General features: G+C 43.8%; 1 protein-coding gene across 6 annotated transcripts in view; it reads right to left on the reverse strand.

Moving 5' to 3' along the window:
• The window catches only part of Fars2 (phenylalanyl-tRNA synthetase 2, mitochondrial), a 376567-nt gene that overhangs the window by 62961 nt on the left and 289198 nt on the right, over nt 1–24408 (reverse strand). The window lies entirely within an intron of this gene.

A 24408-nucleotide genomic window follows, 5' to 3' on the forward strand; every position in this document is an offset into this window, starting at 1 on the left:
ATCTTGGGAGGGGCTTGTCACATGCCACAGTTGTCACCATAGGTTCCAGCTAATATTTCACAATTGTCTCATGGCTGTGTAAGTGTAAAACCACCTTTCCAGAGACCGTGCAGGAGAACGGTCAGGCATAGTTTGCTATGTGTAAGATAAACTAATGGGACACTACTGTGTCAAAACAGCATGGCGATAACTCCTTGTTAATATTTACTCTGCAAACAGCAGATATTCTGAAATATGAGGTCTCTGCTATAAGGCCTAACAGAAAACACTAGGATAGGGAAGAACTGACACCGATTAACCTGCATCTGCGAGGGGCCTCATTTCTGATGGCAGAAACAAACAAGCAAACACAGATGCATGCATGCATGCCCATGTCAGGAAAGGGGATAAAGAGCCAGGAAAGAAGCTAACTTCTAGATTTAGGAAGGGAGGTCGCAATCTAGAGGCCTGGTTACAGTGCACAGGTGTGGCCAATTATGACAGGTTGTACATAAGGACCAGCAAATAAGAGCAGATGCATGCATGTATATAACAGACCCACACAATCATACAATGGTAAGTTCAATATATTAGTACAGTCTGACCTGGGCAGGGGTGGGTCAATCAGAGGCATACATCAGAGCCAGCTCACCGTAGACAATCCTTTCTAAACACAATGTTCACTGCCTGGGACAGAAAGTAACAGTGACACCACTATGGATCAGAGGCAGATGGGCAGACATGCACCAAAACTTTATTGGGGAGGCTTGTGTGGGTGTATTCGGTTACACTGCTGTGATTAGCAGGGAGGCAGACTAGCATGGCAGGCTCTTCAGTCACTGTCTTTCCAATTTCTGGAGACTTCCTTTCCACACCCTGAATATACAGCCACCAACTTCAGGGAAGTAGCAGCTGCTTTCAGGTGGAGCCAGAGTCCCTCCATCTCAAAAAGACTTTATTATTCCATGGCCATCTATTCCAAGTAGACACCTATCTCGTCCCCTGACCCCTCAGCATATCTTTTCTCCTTGACCTTCAGTGTGATGCCCACTCCCAGCCCAATGCTCTATCACTTTTGCCTGGCCAGGCTCTCATTGTAACCACTGCTAACAGGCTCTAACTGACAATTCTTTCCCCAAGTCTCTGATAGACCATTCTCTCTGTTGAACCAGTTTTGAAATGTCTGAATCTGTTCATATTGCTGAGAACTTTCCTTATTGTGGCCCACTGAGCCCTACACTTCCCACTTTCTGCTCATTTATCTCAGCTCACTTTCTCTAGCAAACATACTAACCCTACCCCTGCCCCGGGTGTGTGATATGGGACAATGGTCTTCTACCCTGTAAAGATTTGCTTTAATACAATACTGATTGGCCAGTAGCCAGGCAGGAAGTAGAGGTGGGGCAACCAGAACAGGGGAATTCTGGGAAGAGGAAAGGCTGAGTCTGCAGTCATCACCCAGACACAGAGGAAGCAAGATGAGAATGCCTCGCTGAGAAAAGGTACCAAGTCACATGGCTAACACAGACATGAATTATGAGTTAATGTACAATGTAAGAGTTAGTTGATAAGAAAGCCTGAGATAATAGGCCAAACAATTTATAATTAATGTAGGCCTCTGTGTGTTTCTTTGGGACTGAATGGCTGTGGGACTGGGCGGGACAGAAACCTCAGCCAACAGGTGTGGTTCCTTTGTACAAGCTGCCCCTGTTGCCTCCCTAGACTTCATGTTGTTCTCTTCTTTTCACCTATGTCACCCTAATCTTTTTCAATTTACTTTTATTTTACGTGTATGAGTGTTTTGCCTACATATGAGTCTGTGTACCACATGTATGCAGTATCTGTGGAGGCCAAAAGAGGGAGTTGGATCCCCTGGAACTGGAGTTAGAGATGGCTGTTGACTGCTATGTGTGCTGGGAACTGACCCTGTGTCCTCTGTGAGAGCAGCCAGGTCTTAGGCACTGAGCCCTTTCTCTAGCCCTCTGAATCCCCTTGCAGTAGGCTCAGCATCCGATGTTCCATGTCTGTACCCACCTTTACTCTTGTTCACTGCGGGTGACACTGTACTCCAAATGAACTTGCCTGCTCATATTATGTGTGTTTCCCCCAATATCCCAGCTGTTCTATGCTGGTCAACCCTGACAGAATCTGGCACACAGCAGGACTCAGCATCTGCTGAGCGCATGGATGAAAGAACACTGTGCAAGTCGGCAGGCAGACAACCACACTGAGAACTACAGACACACTGAATGCCAGCCCAGGCACTGTGCTGGATCCACTGTGCAGGAATGGTGCATGACAGGTCCTCCCTGGTTGGAGTCCCAGCTGCCCCTGGGCACATCTTTGGAAAGGATTCCACTATCACACTCCAACTGCTTTAAAATCCAGCACATTAAGAAACTTTGTTAGAAAAGCACACAGTTATCAATGTTCTAGGTAAGCTGAGTGTTCAATACTTACTACTCAATTACTATTTTTTAATCTACCATTAAATTATTTTCATTTCCCATGCTTCTTCCATATCCATTTGTAGTCAGATACAGCGTTTTACATTTTTCTTTGGTAACAACTTTTGATACTTTAACCCACTTCTTACAGGTCTTAATGGCTCTATAGTATTCTGTCAAGGGAATGCACTACTGTAGGGTACTCATGCATTCTTCTCTCTTCAAATTTAGCTAACTGAGCCATTGAAAGATCCTGGAAAACAAAAGTGCTGCATAAACCCAGGTAGTATGGGAAGCATCTTTTTAGTAGAACTTAAACTACATTTTGACGAGGGCCAAATCAAAGGCACACAGTCCGTCACTGGCAGTCTTAGTTGGGTAGTTTATAAGAGCAAATGGTAGGCTGTTGTCAGGAAGCTCTAAATCACTTCACAAATTATTAATGAAAGAATGACTTCAACTGCTGACCGAACGTAACCATAGGCTTAGGAAAAGGCACCAATGGAAGGAGGAAGGAGCAGAAGGCAGCAACGGAGGAGGAAACTGAGAAGACATTACCCAGGCCCAGGACCGGCTGTTTTCCTTTCTTGAGGTGTTGAGAACAGTCAGCAGTTTGTGAGCAGAGGGGAGGACAGGGCTTGGGTGTCCTGGGGTTCCCCATCATGTGAAAATGTTTCGTAAGCGGCTGCAGTTCCTTCTTCATTTCTTAGGACAGGATTTCATGTAGCTCAGGATGCTCTCGGTCTCCATGATCCCAACGAGGTTGGTCTCCAACTCCTGGTCCTCCCTGCCTCCCACTCCCAAGTGTGGAAGTGTATGTACATGCCACCACCCCAGTTGCCCTTGGCCTTTCATATTTTAATTACAGATGGAAATTTGAATCACTACTATATTAAACTGCATTTTTATACTCACTAATGAGTTGGAACTTTTAAGTTTTAAATTTAAACTGGTGAATTATTTTCATTTTACTGATCATTTTCCTATTAAAATGAAGTATGCTTTTAGTGATTATTTGAGCTACTGTAACACTGCTTTGAAGAAGCAAAACAAACAGCACATGTTTATACATAAAAAAAGAAATGGAAATAAGATTGGAGGGAATTCTCTTAAGTATTAATTATGGGTTAAGTGCTGAGAGTGGATACTTGAATTTTCTAGAAGTATAATTTAAAAGGTAACCAGAAAGATACACCGCCTCCCACATGCCACACGATGATGATGCTCGGAAAATGGAGAGAGAGCAGGTGCTGCAGAGACCCTCTCCTCTCTTGCCCGTGGACACAGGGTGGTGGCTGCTGCCGGACAGGCTGGTGGCACAGCTATACATTACCCACCACACCTTCACCATGGGCCACTGTCTTATTTCCCTGGCTATGAGCACCTTGGCCTTTGGACCGAGACAACTTTTTACAGTTATTCAACATGCAAGCACTTGCTAGAGTTCAGAGCACAACCACCAGGTTTTAATCAAGGCCCCAACTGTCAACTTTTCCTCATGTACCAAGAAGGAAAAGCTGCTAAAAGTTAACACCGGCTACAGCTGCCCCCATTAGGCTAGAGGGTGGATTCAGCGGTGGCACGAGATCTGCTCTTTAGTTTTGGAAAGCGCTCCAGTTTCTTCATGAGGGGGAGCAAGGCTCTGCAGAGCTGGGCAGGTGAACTTGATGTTAACTGAGCTATGTAACAGTACAGGAAACACTGTGTGGTATTGTGAAAGAAAGGCAGTATTCAAGCCTGAGTCAGGTCACAGACACAGGAATCTCAGGGAGACTGGGCACTCACTAGGGAGGCAAGAAATTCGAGAATCTTTGTTCTAGCAGGCTGTCCTAATGCTGCCCTAGCTGCAGGTCAAGGATGGTCTCTGAGTGTCCCTGGTAACAAATCACTGGAAGCTGTGAGACCACTCTACAGAAACTCAACGGCCAGTGGTGTCTCTATTATTGCTAATCTTATGAAAGCCACTGTGCTTCTGAGGGGCCCTGGGGAAGTGGGGAGCTGAAGTGATCAGTGAAGCTAATGCCAAGGCAGGGAGGGCTGGCACATGGAGGATTAGTGGATCAAGGGGTGCAGAGTTAAGAATGAGAGTTGAGGAGTTAAACAGGAGCCTGGAAAAGCTCAGCAGGGATGCTGGTGAGGGAGGGCTGACTGTGTCTGACTTTAAAGGAGAGAGAGAAGGCTGGTGACTCTAGTGTGCCTGCAGTCACTGACTACACTGCAGTGGCCCCTGTCAGTCCTGGTTACACTGCAGTGGACCCTGCAAGACCTAGTTTTCATGAAGTCTTGGTTTTCATCTCATCACATGAAGACCTGGTTTTCATCTCATCACAGACATGTGGTCTACAAAGAAAGAGTATTGCTCCTAAGAGCATTGCCTAAACAAAGTATGAGAAAGGAGATCACTTTGTCACCTCCCTTTTCTAGACTTCTTAAAATGAGGGGCAGCATGTAATAGCTCTATTAGAAAAATAATCCTATGAGGCCATTTCCTAAGGACAGGGTGCTGTCTGGATGTTCCTAGAGCTTAGCTTGTAATTCTGACCATGTATCAATGTGTTTTAGACATTCCTTCTGATTAGAGAGGCACCAGTTCTGGATGGAGACAGCCTGTGGCCTCATTTATTGGATTATCAAGCATGGTGGGCAAGACTTCAGGGCAGGGCATGGCTGAGAGTCTGCTTCCTGTCACCTGTAGAGGGACTGAAATGATTAAATGAATTATTAACCACTGTAATTATTCTCACTGTAATAGGGTTACCACTGCTGTGAGGAAATACCATGACTAGAAGAAACTGGGGGAGAAAAGGCTCAATTTTGTTTAAATGTCCACATCACTGTTCACATAGAAAGTAGCCAGTGTAGAAACTCGGCAGAAATCCGGAGTGAGGGGTTGATGTGAGAGCCATGGAGGAGTGCTACCTACTGGCTTAGTCCTCCTGATTTCTTACAGCACCCAGGAATACCAGCCCAGGGGTGGAACCGTCCACAATGGGTTGGGGGTCCCCCACAACACTAATTAAGAAAATGCCCTACAGGATTGCTGACAGCTTCTCTTAATGGGAAATCTCCCAATGAGGCTCCTTCCTTCAGATAACTATAGCTTGTGTCAAGTTGATATAAAATTAGCCGGTACACTCACAGACTTAAGGACCACAGACAGAGCCACTCCCTCCTCATTTACATGATGCTCAGGTAAGACTACTTTGGCTCCTGAAAGGGCTAAGAAGAGGAGATGTCTGAAGCTCTGGGGGGGAGGGGGGTCACAAGAGACAAAGATGGTGGTCAAGCAAGCATTCCCTATGCTTCAAAGCAATAGGTGCAGTATGAGTTCGTCATCTTGGATGAACACATATAAAGACAGATGCATGGTTTGATAAAGCATGTGTTCTGATTTACAAATTCTGTTCATCTTTGGTTATATACTAATTCATCATCCTTGGTTTGTTTTAAGGCTTAGAATATTTAAAATGTTTTAAATCAAAAAGTAACATTTGATAAAACTACTCAAGTGCATTACTAGATGTGTGGGCAATTTAATTATACATATGGCTCTGAACTTGAGAGTAATAACTATCTCCTGGACATTCCAGGGATGCCCATTCTTCGACAACTTCAGACAGAACTGCATTTCTTCAAGTCTGTCTATATTGACTAGAGGAAGCAGCAAACACCAGGACAATCTCTGAGCAAGAAACAGAACATTTCAGGCATAGGATGGGGCTAAAATTTAAGGTGGGTTACATGATTTTAATTTCCTAATACAGAACAAAAGTACAAACCAAGCCCTATTAAGTTCAAGAGCATTTAATAGATAACTGAACAAAATGAAACTTTCACATGAAGAAATATGAGTCCATATAGTTTTTAAAGCATGCTGAGGCTCTGAGAGTCTGTCATATGAAATCCTACACTGTGATTTAATGTATTATCACCAGGCAAGGGGCACATACTACTTTAATGTGACATTGTAAATGTCCTTATGCTGCTCTGATCTCTGCAATGGTCTTATTAAAGTGTTGCTGAGAATTAAAGCACATCCCAAACTGAGACACCACAGGCATGTGCAGTGAAATATATAGTTAGTGTCATAATTTAAAAATGAAAGATTAAATAAATCTGAAGTTTTGAATGTACATCCAGCCTGAGAGGACCAATGTATGTAGCAAGTGCAAAATGCAACTGAAGGCTAGTGCCTAATCTGAGGAAAAAAAGGAGAGAAAGAAACAAAATAATATAATCATTACAAAAGACATATTCAGCTAATGCCTGATGAAGTACATTTCTTAGACAATAAAGCCAACATCTTTAAGAGGCACCAAGAAAGGCCTCAAGGTGCTTGTTAGACTAAGCCTGTCACAAGCCTGAGTCAGGTTGAGTTGATGGCTACTCATTAGTTTTTATATGAGTCTAGCTAGATTTAATATAATTTGTCTTTATTTTAATTCATATTTTAAATGATACTTTACCAGAGGAAAGTAAAGTTTCCATATGTCTCTCACCAGAGGTCCATTGTGTCACATGATACAATTATAGCCAAGATGCTGAGCAGTACACAGGGAAGGCGATCAGGAAAACAGCTTCTGTGATGTGACAAAAAGTGTATTCTGCTGGTGCTAGCCAATGAGAGGCACCGTGGGAACAGCAGACCATTTGTAGTTTACGTATGCATTAGTTCTGGTTCACTTTATTTTCTTCTCTAGTGCTTTACGTTGTTTTGATAAAGTCCAGCATTTCCAGCCATTTGATGTGCTACTCTTATGTTCCCTAACTCGCCCTTTTCCATACGAAATATGATATGAGAAGCTTGGAGGCAGTAATCTATCTATCCACCTTTCTTTCTATTTTATATATGACTATTTTGCCTGCATGTATGTATGAGTACCACACATGTGCAGTGACCAAGGAGGCCAGAAAAAGGATATCAGTGTGTCAGGAAATGGAGGTAGAGACAGTTGTGGTTGTGAGAATTAAATCTAGGTTCTTTACAAATATTCGACCACTGAACCATCTCTCTAGCACCTTGGGTGCTCTCTAGCTGAAGAGCTTACACTTGTTCTATGACTGACCCTGGTCTGGAAGGGCTCTTCTTAAACACTCAACTTGGTAGGCATGGACTAGTAAGGTACATGTTGAGGACTAAACCGTTACTGTAGACAATGCTGCACTGCCTTCAGAATGTGAGCATGCTGGCGTGCAGGGTTTTCACACCACAGTTAAGCTGGTAGATCATCACTGAAAAGGAGCATGTGATATCGTGCCTTTCTCTTCCAAACTCCCTGTGCTGACACAACATGAGCTGTAACTCCCTGTGTGGTTTTATCTACTCGATCTCTCTGCCCATCTGCTGGTCTAACTTGTCTGGCAGTCTCATCCTATATATTTTATCCTATCATCTTATCTAGTGAGCAGGCTTTGTATACCTATAAATTCTTATCTTCCTACCTGTCTGTCGAACATCTACCTACATCTGTCTTTCATCTGTCACGTATTTCTGTTGATCTAATAGTAAAATATATGCAAGTTTATAAAATGCCTTCTAAGGGAACCCTGACTGCTCTTCAGACTGGAGAGGGAAGGGGAAAGGAGTGGGGGGAGGGGGGAGAGGATGGGGAGGGAAATGGGAGGCGGGGAGGAGGCGGAAATTTTTTCAATAATAATAAAAAAAAGAAGAAAAATAAATAAATAAAATGTCTTCTAAAAGTCTTTACTGATGGTCTGTGCTGTAAACTGGTCCTTTAATCTTTACTTCTTTTCCTTTTCCTTTTCTTTCTTTTTGGGACCATTTGGAGTCCTGGTCTTCAGCTTCTCTTCCCTGCTAAAGCCTTCTGATTAGAGTTACTAAAAGCTGTGCCTTGCCTTGAGGATCAGAGGATAAGGTTTTCACCTGTTGGCCCACTTGACTGTTGGGTATATAAGCCTCCATGATGCTATTGAAGAAAGGGCTTCTTACCAGTGACTAGAGGTCCATGCTTCTGTCTCTCTGTCTGTGTGTCATTGTGTGTTTCAACCTCCAGCCCCTTGCCCGAAGCTCGCCAACTGTATGGTAGCACACACAGTGCAGACAGGCGTTGTGCGCTGCACTTTCTTTTTTCCCCGTGCTGTGGATTGAACCCAGGGCCTTGTGTATACTAGGTGAAGTGCCTTACCTTGGAATCAAACGCCTAGTCCTAAAAGACTTTTAAACTTTTGCCTTAATTCCCCATAACCATTTGGAAATCTGAGGTGGGAAGCACTGAGCATCAGAAGTAAAAAAGAGAAGCGCCTTTGGTTTTGTTGTGCTGACCAAACTAGGGTACTTTCCTTGCTGGTGTTGGTGTCAAAATTTCCATTTGCATAATGAAGGAACAAAACCAGACAATATTTTTTAAAAACTCCTGAGTACAAAATACCACAGTTTCAAACATGGAAATGCTTTATAATGATGGGAACTGGTAAAAACAGTTCTTCCAGAAGAACTGAGCAATGCTGATCTCATGTCGGCTCTAAGCATTCCTACATGAGAAGACAACATTTCACACACACTCTCCTCTCTGAGAATCTGAGCCCGAGCAAGGGAAATCAGGGATTCACAGAACTGTTAGTGAAAAAATGACGAGTGATCACGAACATTTGTAAAAGACAACTAGTCATCTCTGACTGCCAGGAAACAAGAATCCCCAGCTCCAAGACTAGATGACTTCCACATGGTGTCCTAGTGTCCAGTCACCAGTGCCCTTTATGTGATGGTCAGCTAGAACTAACACCTGAGCAGTAAGGCTTCCTCTTAGAAAGGACGTTAGCTGTATGAGACTAACAAAATATGGAGAAAGGTGGGCTATCCCGGCTTTCCCTAATTTGAGGTTTATTAAAATGAGGCAAATTAAAAAGAATGGAGTGAATATATCAACAACTTCTCTGATTTACACCTCTGCCTGCCTGCTTTTCTCCCTTCCTTCTCCCCCTCTACTCTTTCTTCCCCTTCTCTTCTTTCCTTCCTCCCTCCACCCCTGTGTTTCCCTCTTTCTTCTCCCATTCATTCCTTTCTTAAAAGAATGCACTGAGTGAAAATAGTCACCTTTAAACTGAAGAAAGGAAAATGAAGATATATCTTCAGGATGAATGGTTTTAAAGTCAATATTTGAATACAATACATATATAAATCTTTGGTAGAATCACCCCTAGCTTTCAGTTTAATATTCTGTTTAGTGTTTGTTGGACTGAAAAAAACTATCCAGTAATTCATATGGATTATTTAAAGTTAAATAAGCAATATAAATAAAGAAGACCATTGTCCACTGATCCAGAGAAGAGTTGACAAACCTTCTAGTTTCCTGGGATGATATATACCTCAAATATTGTGTATTTGTATCTCAAATTAATCCCATAATCCAGCAAACTCAACTGTTCAGAGACCCAGGAGATCATGGTGTTGACATGCCATGCATGTCTGCCTGTGTACTAAATTGCCTGTTGGGATCTCTGCCCTACACTGTCTGCAAGTCTGTGTTCATCAGAGAAAACATCATCAGCATCTCAGTGAAACAGATTCATTTCTTGAAAAGTCCCCATGTTGCTTCTTTACACCCCTCATTTCCTCAGAACTGGCACAAATTCAAAAGCACATAGGCAAATTCTGCACAAATGTCAGCGAGAATCCTTTGCTGCTCAAGTTCCATTAGGAAAGTAAAACCACTGCAACTGTACCCTTGCTAACACAGATACCTACATCATAGAGGACAGGCCCAAACTTGCGGCTTGTCACTCAAGTCCTCTGGCAAGTGTCTTAACTGAGACTGCCTGCTGACAGAAAGAGGGAGCAGAGTCTGAAGGCAGTGTGAGCTCACTTCAGTTCCAGATTCACAATGAAAGCCTCACATGGTACCAGCAGAATCAGATGCAGCTTCTGCCCTTATGATGCAGAGCTGGGATGTGGAAATGGACACGCGACCTGCACAGAGCCTCTTTCTTTGGATTGGTTTCTCTCATGTTCTTTTAGGAGCATTTGGTCATTTGCCCCCTTGACGTAACCCACAGTACTAGAACACAGGGAAGATGCACAGATATGGGGGACTTGATTCCACACTGCAGAGAGATGTGGACGAATTTCCTTCATAGTGTCAGGCTTCATAGCTCTCGCATTATGTTAATAATTCACATCTTCCCTAATAAATGGCTAGGAATTCTATGTTACAGTGATATTTTATTTATGTTTTAATCAATAAAGCTTGCCTAAACATCAGAAGGGCAGAGCTAAGCCATTAGAGGTCAGGTGGTGGTGGCACACACCTTTAATGCCAGGATTTGAGAAACAGAGGCAGATGGATCTCTGTAAGATCAAGGCTACCCTGGGCTATACAAGAACAATGCAGAAACAAATCCAGGTGGTAATGGCTCGTACCTTTAATACCAGTACTAGGGAGTCACATGTCTTTAATCCCAGCACAACGGGGAATATAAAATGGGAGGAGAACGGGAGGCAGAGGCAGGCGGATCTCTGTGAGTTTGAGACCAGCCTGGTCTACAAGAGCTAGTTCCAGGACAGGCTCCAAAACCACAGAGAAACCCTGTCTCGAAAAACCAAAATAAATAAATAAATAAATAAATAAATAAATAAATAAATAAATGGGAGGAGAGAGGAGCTCAGTCTGTTTTAGCCTGTTTAGTATGCTTAGGATGCTTAGTGTGCAGTAGCCCAGCACTGCTAGAGTTAAGACTTCTCTAGTGGCTTGGCTGCGTTGCATTTATAGTTTTTTTGTTAAACCCCAATATCTGTCTCTGGGTTTTTATTCTTTGTGCTAAAGGGAGTCACCAGAGGGACACATTAATTACACTGGACCATCTCACCTCATTATGACCACTATGCAAAGATACTTGCTCTAAAGGCAAAATATGGTGCCTCCAAATTCTAGGGTGGGAGCTAAGAGGACCTGTCAGCAGAGTCAACCAATCTCAGCTTCCATCACAAACTACTGTGCCTGGTTCTTATAGTTCAGCTGCAGCCCAGTCCTGGGTCACACTGAGCAATGACTCAGCCACAGGTAAACTTTATACCAGGGTCAACCTTCCTAATGCTGTGACTCTTTAATACAGTTCCTCATGTTGTAGTGACCTCCTCCCCAACTATAAAATTATTTCGCTGCTACTTCATAACTGTAATTTTGCTGTTAGGAACTTTAATGTAAATATCTGATATGCAAACCCCAAAGAGACCGTGACCCACAGGTTGAGAACCACTGCTGTAGCTGCTGTAAAGGTAGGTGGGGGCTTCAGGGAGTTGGGGTGGTGGTGGGTGAAAAGTTTTGTCTTTTCCCCCTGAACTTTCTTAAGCTTCAATTAAATATTTGTGCTGAAACCAGTTACAGCCCTGAAACTACATCACCCATAGCATTTAGCATTCTCACTGTTCTTTCTGTCAAGGTTGGAAATCACCTCTCTGGCCAAATTGAGCAAAACACAAAAGAGGAGCTTTCAGAAGAGCCTGGGCGACAAAGTTTAGAATCAGAATTCTCTGTCAAGGTAGGCTGTGTCATGCAGGAACTAAATATACAAGATGTTACCAAGCGCTGTGTGGTAGAGCAGCTGCCTCAGCTGGGGTCTTGTTCAGAGAAGGGGACTGTTATATTTGCTGTGGATTTTATAAATTCAGTGTTCTTCCCCTTTTCCTCCTCTTGTGAGTGGGCTTTAAAAAGCTGTTATAAAAAGTGTGCACTTTAAGGACACCTGTTGCTCCTTCTTTCATATTTATCCCAGAGTAATCCTCTTTCTAAGACGGAAGGCCTAGGAAAACCTAACACTCAGAATGGCCCTGCCCTACTGAAAGGAAGGGGGATATGAAGAGAAGGAGCCCATAATCTGCTGAGAACATATCCCCATCACCAATTTTGGCCATCGTGGTTCCTTTGGTGTCTGCAGGAAACAGAAGAATTAGGCAGAATACCAACCTAAAGCTGCATTTCCCTCTCACTGGACCGTACGAACACCACATCTCGTCGGTGGGTCATTAGTAAACCACTTTCAGCAACAAATGCATCCAAGTGGGGACAGGAAGGACAAGTTGAAGAAATGCCTGCATTACATTCTGCAAGCTCAGCTGTGCAACCTCATTTTTCTTTCTGAGAACTCACAGCATTGAAACTTTCTCCTCCTCAGCTGCTGGCCAGCAACAGGCCCTAAATTAGTTAAATTTAACTATAATAAACACACTGCAAATGAATTATACTTAACCCTAGCATCTACCTCAGGGGCTTGTCTTCAGATGGAATAATTTTAGTTTATGTTCCCCTAAGTCCCCTAACTATGGCAGAGAGTAATTACCCAAGGATTTCCCATAATGAGTTCACTGACACTCATTATGTATTATAGCATGGGGACAGGCCAATCATTACACAGTTAGGAACAGACTTCAGACTTCTGAAAAGACAGGGCACTGAAAATAAAAATGTTCCAGATACTTATGGTTTCACCTAAGACTCACCATGAAGAGTCTAAGCTTAGCCTTGCAACGTGAAGAGAACAGGGATTGCTAGAAGCATGGAGAGTGTGGATCAAGTGACGAACAGGGAATGTGTTAAGAAAGGAAAGAGGAGGCTGGAGAGACATCCTGGAGGTTATGAGCACCTGCAGCTCTTCCAGATGACATGGGTTTGATTCTCAGCACCCACATTGCTGCTCATTGCTGTCTGTGGCTCCACTTCCAGGGAATCCGATGTTTTTTTTTTTCTGGCCTCCTAGTGTATCAGTGCCCCTGTGATACACGGACATACATGTGATGCACAAATACTCATACACATAAAATAATGAAATATATCAAAAACAATTTTTAAAAGAAAACATAGTAAGGAGACGTCAGTGCTGTGCCCGCTAGTAAGGATTAGCTATATACAAAAGCAGGGATTGACTCAGGAGCCTTTGGCTAGAACAGTGTCTAGAAGCAATGGCAACCTGTACAACAAGTCATTTCTTGTCAATATTATGATATTCTATATTTCATTAATTTGAAATATATTCTCATTAATATTTAAAAATTCTTCCTCCCCTTTATTGAAAATAGATTCTTTCTCACACAATACATTCTGATTAGTTTTCCCTCCCTCTATTCTTCCCAGTCCCTCCTCATATCCCCTCCCAACCAGATCTACTCCCTTCCTGTCTCTCATTAGAAAAGAACAGGTTTTTGAGAGATAACAACAAAACATAACAAAATATACTAAGGTAAATATAATAAATACACAATGTAATTATATAAATATAAATTATAATAAAACAAAACCCATCATATCAAAGTTGGACAAAGCAAACCAACAGAAGAAAAAGAGCCCAAGAGAAAGCACAAGAATTAAAGACCCACTCATTCATATACTCAGGAGTCTCATAAAAATACTCCACTGAGGGGCTGGAGAGATGGCTCAGTGGTTAAGAGCACTGGCTGCTCTTCCAGAGGTCCTGAATTCAATTCTCAGCAACCACATGGTGGCTCACAACCATCTGTAATGAGATCTGGCGCCCTCTTCTGGCGTGCGGGCATACATGGAGGCAGAATGTTGTATACATAATAAATCTTTAAAAAAAAATACTCCACTGAAAGCTATAACATAGATATCGAGTCACTGGTGCAGATCCATATAGGCCCTATGCTTGCTGCTTCAGTACTGTGAGTTCCTATGAGCTTGGCTCTGTTGCTTTAGAGGGACTTTTCTCCTGGTGTTCATCTAGTTGTCTTTTACATATTATTGCACATATTATTGCATATCAGTTGTGGGTCCTATATGGTAAAGACTTAGATAAGAGATGGGCTCTTTTCTCTGGAGGCTACAACTTTAGTTGGGCCACAGCCCTGTGCTGTGTTTGATTTTCATAAAATTATACTGTGTCTCACTTTCAAGGTGATTTAAAGTGGCTAACAAAAGAAAAAATGTAATAGAATGCTTGATGAAAATCAAAGAACCAGCTGACTTCCACTCACTCCTTCTCATCCCTTTCAAAGGCCCTGAGCTATGGAGGCATGGAAAGTCACTGAAAGAGTGGCCTTACAAATGGTTCTTAAGTCAGCTCACTCTCCTCCACCAACTCCTTCACTCATCTGACATCAGACCTAGTCTTGTGCTCTGTGGCTGATGAGGTGATCCCCAACAACTACTCCACTTCAACAGTCTCAATTCTTGGGGGGTTCATAGATGCTGAGGTGACAAGAAAGGTATTAACTTCTTGAGTGGTAACTATAATACTATGTTAACAACCTTGGATATGACATGTGTGGTCAACATTAGTACTGTTGAGACCAGAGAGAAAAGTAATGCAAATTCAAGCCCTGAAGGCTGTCACAGAATCAGCAGGGTCTCTCCCCAACCAAAGAGACAAGGAAAACAGGAGCAAAATTGCTGTGGATCAATCCTTCTCTACACTGTGTGAATATATGTTACTATGATTGGTTTAATAAACAAGCTCACTGGCCAACAGATGAACAGGATAAAGCTAGGCAGGAAAGCCAAACTGAGAAGGATGGGATGAGGAAGGGCAGGGTTGGGAGACACAAGCCAGTCAACCAAGGAAGCAGGATGTGGTAGAAAATGAGGTGACGAGCCATGAGCCACAAGGCAAAACACAGAAATGTGGGTTAATTTAATTGTAAGATATAGTTATCAACAAGCCTGAGCTATTGACCAAGCATTTATATGCAATATGCAGCCTGTGTCGGTTATTTGGGAGCAGGCATTTGGGACAGAAAAACTCCACCTACACAGAATGCTTAATACTAACTTAACCTGCACCACGAGGAAAGCTAAATTCTCACAATGAACTAAAAAATTTCTCACAGAAGGTTTTACAGAGCCTCCCAGTGCTACAATGGACAAGGTGCTGAGCAAGTTTACTAATGTGCCTGTAAGAAGCAACTTCCTCTGCATTTTTTCTTATAGGATCTGCTGATGGAGTCAAAGTACATAATGTTTGAGAATCATCAATGACATCCATGCTACCAAAGGCTACATTATCACAGCTACTTTAATATTATTAAACGACTTGTGACTTTTTCCATCCCAGAATTTCCCTTTCTTTTGAGGAAGAAGATGAAATTCCTGCTTCTATTTGCAGGTACAATGGAAGGTATCTTATTCAACTAGAACCTTCTTGAAAATTCTGTATAGCATCACCATTATTACCACTGGAAACACTTGAAGCCCAGAGATGTTATACAGCTGTTAAGGTTTATATACCTATGTCAAAGAAAGCCATGATTACACCAGAAATGCCTTCAAAACCACCCATTCAGGCCTTGGATGTTCCCACATGAAGAAAAACAAGACATGACCTGTCTGAACGAAGCCATGAAAAACATGCAGTAAACATCAATGCACTCAGTTAATAAATTTTAGTGATCCCTGGTGCTTTTGGTGGTTTGAACTGACAGTGGGCCAGCTCCTTCCATGATATGTCTCCATCTGTACAACACCAAAATTGTTCTGGGTATCTATCTGTCAAGCTTCCAATGGCCATGAAACAATTCAGTTCCATTTATGTCCCACGTGATAGTACAGAGTGAAAATAAATTAAACATTCTCTTATGTGGTTGCTTAGAAAAATGCATATGAAAAAAGAAGACAGCTCACATTGTGAAAGCAAGCCATTGCCGTTTAGAACAAAATGCAGAACAGAAGCTTCAGATGCCCAGATCACTGCTAAGGGGAATGGTAAATTCACACACCTCTCATCTGTTTTCTGCACTAGGTAGACCAGGTAGAGGAGTGGCAAGAAGAAGCACTCTGAAGGTGGGCATTAAAGGAACGTGGGCTGCCAAGCATCACATGGGAGTGTGTGCAACACTTCGGTAGTTCAGGAAACCCCCATGCCACACACATATTCCACATCAATACTACAAAGCCTTTCTCATGCTCCACGAGTCTGTCAGCAGCAGCCAAAATATCTTCAGAGAAAATGGCTTCTGTTTGTCCCAACCCAGAAATACTAAGGTGCGTTTCCATGCCACAGACACTGCCCAAGAGAAGGGTGGCCAAGTGCTGCTGGCGTCCCCACCTCAGGATAACTGATTTGAATAGACTGTTCTAGGGACTTGTCTTGCGCTGATATTTTGCTATTCTGTGAATTTTAGCTGCTGGCTCTATTTTTGATATTTTATAGGATTTTCTTTTCTTAATGTCAAATGATGCTTCTTTTTCCCATTTCTAAAATTTGATTTTTGTTATATACAGTCTTAATCTTACTCTCCTCACTCTGTCTTTGAACTGCACATGCCTGGTCCATAGAAACCCAGTATATCCTAGGTAATGAACTGCTGTTGGCCCTGCAGCTGGCAGAGGTCTTGGCACTCTGAGCATCATAAGGAGAGAAGCCAATACTGTCCCCATACACCATGCTGGCTACTTTCCTCAAGTGAATTCATGGGACATTTAGGTGACATTTCCTCAACACAAAGTGCACTTGGGGAGCTGCAGAGATCCTTTACCAGAAAGTGTTTGCTCGACTCAGTTACCCACTCCGTATAACTGTGAAGTACACAAGCAAAGAAGACAGATGACTCAGTTGTGCCTCTTTTTAGTAAGGAGTAAATGTACAAGGTGAAGGTATTACTGGATTCTTTGCACAAGCCACCATTTCTGATTCAGGCTATTGTGCTCAGGAAGGCCCCAGAGTATTTCAGGGCTAGCTGAATGCAATCGAACTCACAGCCCTTTAAATACAGTACTCCAGAGGCCATGAACTGCCATTCCCCCTTCCAGATTCTACCATGGAGCACTGTGCACTTCCCCACACAGGGCTTCTTCAACACCAATGCCTCTAGCAACCCTCCAAACTTCTCAGGACATAAGTACAGCAGCTCTTAACCTCGGAAACGATGAGAATTCCTCGAGAGGAAACAGGGAGCTCTCACCTGTAGGCTGCTGCCAGGGTTTTCATTACCCTATCTGAGTTCTATCAGGACACTTTGCGAAAACAAAACAAAACAAAAAACTAGAAAGGCAATATTCCTAAGTTAAAACCTCAGAAAGAATCCTTTAAAGAACAACAGAAAACATATCCATTATTGTTCTGAGAACTTTCTGTTCTAGGTTGCTAACAGCTGTGTGGTTCTGGCTCAGATTTCCCAAGTGAGGAGAGAATGAATTCAGTAGGCTGTCTTCTTAAGGAGCAGTTGAGTGCCTCAGCCACACATAACCATGTCTCTGCACCCCCCCCCCCAAAGCCCTCAGGAGCTAGGTGGCCCTAATCTCTAAGAAATCAAGTGGTATCACAGCCTTGTGCCTGCTCCTGCTCTTGCAGCAGGACAGACACTACAGTGAGATGGCAGCCCAGCAGCCTAAGGCACAAAGGGGCCATAGCCTCTGTGTAGCTCTGTGCACTTCATCTCCCCACTGTACCATGCTAAACATCAGTTCCAGATTTGCTACTGGAAGGAACTCTAAAGGAAGCCATAAGTGTCCTAGTCAGCTGAGAACTGGGGTAGGTATCCTCACAACAAGAGCCGATGCTTGACACCTGACTTTGCTTAAGTGCCAAGAGTTCCCACAACCAAGCACCAGGGTGAGCTCTGGGAATCCAATCAAAAACACGGAAGAGGGCATATGAGAAAGGGAGATGAAGATTATGATGGAGAAATCTACAAAGACAGCTGAACTAAACTTGTGGAAACTTGGGAACTACAGACCGACACCTGTGGAGCCTCCATGGGACCAAACTAGGCCCTCTGTAAGTGGGAGAGAGTGGTGAAGCTTCAACTATCTGAGGCGCCCCTAGCAGTAGGACCAGGATCTATCCCCGCTGCATGAGTTAGCTTGTTGGAGCCCATTCCCTATGGGCAGATGCCATGCTTGGCCTTAATGCAGGGCAAGAAAAAAGAAAGAGTTCTTGCTTTCTTACAAACATCTTCCTAATTTTTTTTCCAAAGTTGAAAGAAACTTCTTGTGATTTTCTTCTGGTCCTGGAAACCTCCTGCATTATGTATTGTCTCTTTAAATAAACCAATTAATGCTTTGCAGGTAAGAAAAGAAACAGAAAATAACTGATAAGACTAAATGAAAACAAAACCAATCAGACATTGCATCCTTTCTCTGCTAGGTGCCCCGAGGCACTCTACAGCAGACCAGATAGACCTCCAGACCGCACCTGTAGTACATCCCTCGGGTATGCTGATACCGTGCCCATCCTGAGGAAGTTCCCACGTTGGTGCCCATAGTGCAAAGCTGACTAAGGTGAAGGTCCCACCTCATGAACTAGAGTCAAGTGCAAAACATCTTGACTGACTCAGACTCACAGTCCTGCTTCTGAGGCCATTCTGTGTCTAGGGAAGACCGATCAGTAAGCAAAGTCAACACTGAGATTGGAATCTGCAGGGAAACTATTGGAACAAAGGAAAACATCCACACTTCCCAGGCCCAAGGATGGTGAAGGAAGCCTTTTCTCTCAAACTGCCCCGCCCCTGCCCATGGGGGCAGCCTTGGCTCCAGGAGGACATTTCCTCACTGGAAGTGAAAGGAGGGTTCACTAGGATATCAGTCACACAGTTGGTCTTTGGCTTCCAACCCCTTTTCCATCCTTTCTGCATAGGCAGTTTCTGTTTTTAGCATAAAATTAGCATAGAGATGAAAGTATTCCAGGGAATTCAGAGTGAATTGACACAGAAGATATTAAGTTTTCCGTTTCTAAAATTCTTTTTTTCTTTGAAACCCCACACTGCCACTTAATTTGTGTTCAGATGGTTCTTCTACAGGGAAGGGTGCTGAGGAAGCATGCTGAGGGCTGAAGGGGGCCTAGGCAGAAGAGAAGGGCTGGGTGGAGGGGAGAAAGGAGAAGTGAGGACAAAGGAGGAGGGAGCTGAAGAGGAAGGGTTGGGGAAGGGGTGGAGAGGTAGAGAGCTGGGGAAAATGAAAAATGGGTACAAAGGAGGAGGGCTGGGGGGTTTTCTGAGGCAGAGGGAGACTGAGAGGGGTATAGGGGCAGAGAAGGGCTCAGGAGGGTGTGGAGAAAAGGGGGGCTGAGGCGGTATGGACACAGAGAAGGGCTCAGGGGAGTATGGGGGCAGAGGAAGGCTGAGAGAGAAAGGAGGGATAGAGTAGTGGAGGGAGGGAGGAATGGGTGATAAAGGGGGAGAGCTGAGAAAAGAAGGAGGGCTAGTTGAAGGAAGAGGGCCCATGTGGGGAAGAGGGGTTGGGGATAAAAGAAGGGGGTGAGGGGGTCGGTTAAGATGAGGCAGCAGAGCAGGGCTGGAGGGGAGAAGGAGTGGGGGACAGAGGAAGAAGGTTGAGGAGGGAAGGAGGGTTGGGCAGAAGAGGAAGGCTAAGGGGAGAAGGAGGAAGGGAGCAGAGATGGGTTGTGGGGGCAAAAGGGCTGCATAGGGCAGGGGTGAGGGAAGCTGAGTACTGACAAGGACTGGGTGACTTATGTGGAGATGCCAAAGAGAGAAGAAGGGAACCAGGAGGAGAGCGACTATGGGCATGGACAGAGCCATCTAGAGTGGGCAATGACGTGCCTACTGACATGCCATCAGGTGGGCCCAGGAGGACAGTGACTATGGACATGGGCAGGGCCATCTACAGTGGACAGTGCAGTGCCCACTGATATGCCATCATGCGGGGGTGGGGGTGTCCATCTGTTGCTCCCAAGTAAATAGGTAAACATGTCTAGGAGCAAACAGTAGCTCTGGAGAGAACTGTCGGGAGGTTTGCTGGGTGGGACCTGCTCCAGCTCAGCTCCATGTCGGTCTGGTTCCCCACAAGTCATCTTCATTGCTCTTTTGCCAGGATTTCTTACCTCTCCTGCCACTGGGAAACATGTTCTGGGCTGGGCAGATTTGCCCTGTGCTCGTACCAGCTTCTGTCCCTTCCCAGGGTTTCCCGCATGCCTCCCTCAGCTATTTTAAGTTCTCCCGTTCTTTCCAATTTCCTTTCTTCCAGTCTTCAGTGGACTGCTTCTGCTCTCAGTGGGAAGCATTTCCCAAGTCATCCATGATTAAAGACTCTAGAGAAGGCTGGCTTCTGGATGGCTGGGAGGTAGGCCTGTCCAGGGACAGTGTCAGGGCCTTTCAATTAAGGAAGTGCAGGGCAGCTTTGAACAATGCCACATTTCTACACGAAAGTATTCCACCCTAAATCCAAACACACTATAGTAAGAATTTTATTTTTTTAAATTCAAATATTTTACTCAATTGTTAAATGGTTAAAAATGGCTAAAAGCAAGTATATTTATCAGTGCCAAGCTGGCTGAAGATGCTCCCTACATCAAAGGTGTGTGGTGTGGTGTGTGTGTGTGTGTGTGTGTGTGTGTGTATGTGTGTGTGTGTGTGTAGTGCAAAGGAAAAGATACTGGTTATTGCCTAGGTGGTAGATAACACTGTGAAAAACTAGGTCCAAAGTAACCAACTTTCAGAGCTCTATGTAACAAAACCAAAGAACATCCTAAATGAAATGGTCAACAAAGGGTAGTAAGCCCGAGAAACATAACTATCAATCTATTCTTCAACTTCATCACAGACTCCAGAAAGATATAAGGACCTAAGTAAATGAGAAGTAAGCAATTTACAAAACTCTAGAAATCACAGAGACATCTCGCTGCCTGGACAGTCACCCAAAGTTCCTCTGTACCGTTGGGGCATCTATCTTCAGCCTACAGCCATAGTTTCCAGCAGACATTTCCGCCCCATGACACCCAGGACAAACGAGATAAATCAGACACACATGACCGATTTCGACACGCATGTCTGATTTGGCACGCGCCAGAAATTACACGCGTGTCAAAAATAAACGTGTCCGACTTGACACACGTGCTGAAAAATTACACGTGTGTAAATCTCCAAAATGTGTGATGTTCAAGCGGGCACGTGTGTCGAATCTGACACTCGTGTTCACACACGTAAAAATTGGACACGCGTGTTCACGCACGCAAAAATCGGACATGCGTGTTCACGCATGCAAAAATCGGACACGTGTATTCACGCATGTAAAAATCAGACACACATGTTCACATGTGTCAAAACCGGACAGTGTGTTCACACATGTAAAATCGGACACACGTGTTCACACACGTTAGCGCATGTAAAATTGGACACACGTGTCAAAACCGGACACACGTGTTCAATTGCGGCACGCCAAAACAGACACGCGTGGGCACGCGTGTCCGATCTGGCATGTGTGTGATTCCCGACACACGTGTGAAATTGCGCACGTGTCAGATTGGACACACATGTAAATTTTTCGGCACGCGTATCAGAGATTTTGCGTGTGTTTCCGAAATTATGTGCATGCCCAGTTTGACACACGTGTCTGATTTTACACGTGTGCCCAATTCGACACACGTGCCGGAAATTACACGTGGACAACATTTCTGATTTCTGCTGTAACCTCCCTGCACTTAACCCCTTCAAACTCAGTGCCAGGCCATTAAAAGTGCAGGGAGTGTCCTGGCACTGAGTTTGAAGGGGTTCTTACAGTGAAATGAATGGGTCTAAAAGAAGGGCCCCTTTCCTTGTTTACTTTACTAGTTATACTACTGGCATAAAATCAACTAATTAGCTTTTGTTTACAGTTTGTTAAAGACATCCTAGTTGGAGGAACATGAGGCAGCTGGCCCCATTCTTTCTGTAGCTAGGAAGTAGAGTCCAGCAATAACATTTCAATGCTTGCTTCCACTAACCCATTTCTTCTACTGATGCTCAACCTCCTAAAGGTTTCATAACCTTTGAAAGGAGTGCCAGTAGCTGAGTATTCAAATACATAGAGCATATGGGGGACTTTCACATGCAAACCACAATGCTTGCCCAATGATATAGCTATCAACTGAAAACCATCTGTGATCACAATACTTGGAACCTTAGAAGCCCCTTCCTTGAAAAAGTCTGGGACTCTTCTGACCAAAATGACTAATGGAAAAGATGTTTTGAGGCATTATTCACCAATAACCTAGACCCCATGTGCCCAGCTTGTCCTGCAGGTCACTTCGGAACTGCTCTGCCCTGCAGAGTCTAATGGATAAGAACATGGTCCAGAACCACAGGGCTAGGGTTCAAGTTCCAGCTTGGTCACTCACTGCTTGTGTTACCTTGGGCAAGTTCCTTAGTCTTCTAAGCCTTTGTGTTCTCATCTCCAAGATGATAACATTCATCTTACAGAGTTATTTAAATGAGATATCATTTAAGCACCAGGGAAAATGTGTGGGCTGATGCCCAGGCAGGGCCAACACCCTGGTTTCCTGACAGCGCTTCCTGGACTAGAGCCTGAACACCTGCACAGGTAGCTCGACCTTTGCGTGCTCTTCCGGACTCCACAGAAGCTGACCTTAGCTTTCCGGGACTGCGCCAGACACTTGCTTTCCACAAGGCACACCGGGGACAGAAGCTTTGGATAAGTAAAAGTTTAAAAGACTGAAATGATGCGAGCTACTTTAAGGATACCGGAGATAAACGATCTATTTATATTTTTATGGTGAAGACATAAATAGAAAAAAAAACACAGCACCCGAAGAAATGTTCCTTAAAATATACATACAGCATGGTTGAGAGATACACTCTGAACACACAGATGCTACGTAGATACCTTTTCACATCAGCCATAACTTTGCAAGACACATTAATTCAAGGAGATTTACCAGGCACTGATATAATTATAAAAATGAACCGTCTGACAAACTGGGGAATGGGGTGCTTCAGTGACTTTTTTTTTTTTTTTAGAATCCATTATATAAGCAATCTGTTAGAACAGAATGGAAGAGCTTCTGAGTCATGGCCTTGACTCCTGACCCACAGACATTACTATTAAGCGAGGACACAGTGTCAACAGCTGTTTACTTAGTGCCTACTGAGCACCAGGCAGAGCCAGCACTCTGGGCACCAAGCAGGAACAACAGAGATTCCAGCCCACAAGGTGATGGAGATTTAATTAAACACGATTGTGCTGGCTGAATCTCCCATTAAACAAGAGAGCTGTAAGGCTTGCTAGCTGGCCACTCACGCCTGACCATCTGAATTTAATTCTGGAGTCAAGGGTGAAGGGGAGAGCCAATCGGATGAAGTTAAGGCAGGCCTTCGAGTATGTGTATATTGCTCTTTTACTGTTGCTCTCATTCTGAAATGAATCCTTCAATCCCAGCATGAGGGTGGGGTCACAGAGGAGCCCTGCACTTGTGCCCGGTCCTTCCAAGTTTGTTAATCTCTTTCCATTCCCGTCCAAGGTAATATTCCAATCAAGATACAGCTCAATTTATTTTGTTTATGACTCTAACTGAATAAATCTAAAGTAACGACAGACGTGCCACCCGGCTATGGCCTTGCCCAAATCCTCTTTGGACACTTGGAACACATTCCACGTGCTTCAATTCTGTCTGCATGCAGGTAAACACACTCAGTCCAGTCCCTAATTTTGTCCCAGAGAACAATGACTGCCATTTGTTGCTTTAGAGGCAGCTAACATTTACTGATGGGTGGAAGCTGTGCAGATGAAGTGTCTAAAAGGAACTTAAGCATCCTTGAAGGTAGGGATGGTAGTATTGTCCTCATTGTTCAGCCAGCCGTTACAGCAAAGATGCTCAAAACAGTATAGCCCTGTGGCATGGTATTACTTCTTCAGATTCACAGAAGCTGGAAATTGAGCAGATTTCCTATGTCCTGTGAGGAGAGTCCTTAAAGATACTGAGTGCATAGCTTTTCTCATTTGTAAACATCTTCAGAGAGGATGCCATAATAAACTACCAAACACTCTAGCTTCTTTCAGTTTTTTTTTTAAAGAAGTTAAGAAATTTAAAAACTTATACACTTACCAACTGGGAGGAGGAATAAATGGGGCGGGGAGTAAGTAAGCTGTCGGAGCTGCTGAATTAGAGTAGGCGGATCAAGCATTGAGGCATGGAGCAATACCCAGGCTCTCAGACTAAAGGTGCAGAGAGAGTATTGAAGATTACACGAGTAGATCTGCTGTCACTCTATAAGCTGCCGAGAGACAGAATCAAAGGTATTGTATGCGATGGAAGTCATGTCAAAGAGGCACATATGAGAATCACTGTGTTG

This window comes from Alexandromys fortis, unplaced genomic scaffold (genome assembly GCF_014885135.2).
Source record: "Alexandromys fortis isolate MF-2015 unplaced genomic scaffold, M_Fortis_MF-2015_v1.1 scaffold_5, whole genome shotgun sequence".
In the NCBI taxonomy this organism is placed as follows: domain Eukaryota; kingdom Metazoa; phylum Chordata; class Mammalia; order Rodentia; family Cricetidae; genus Alexandromys; species Alexandromys fortis.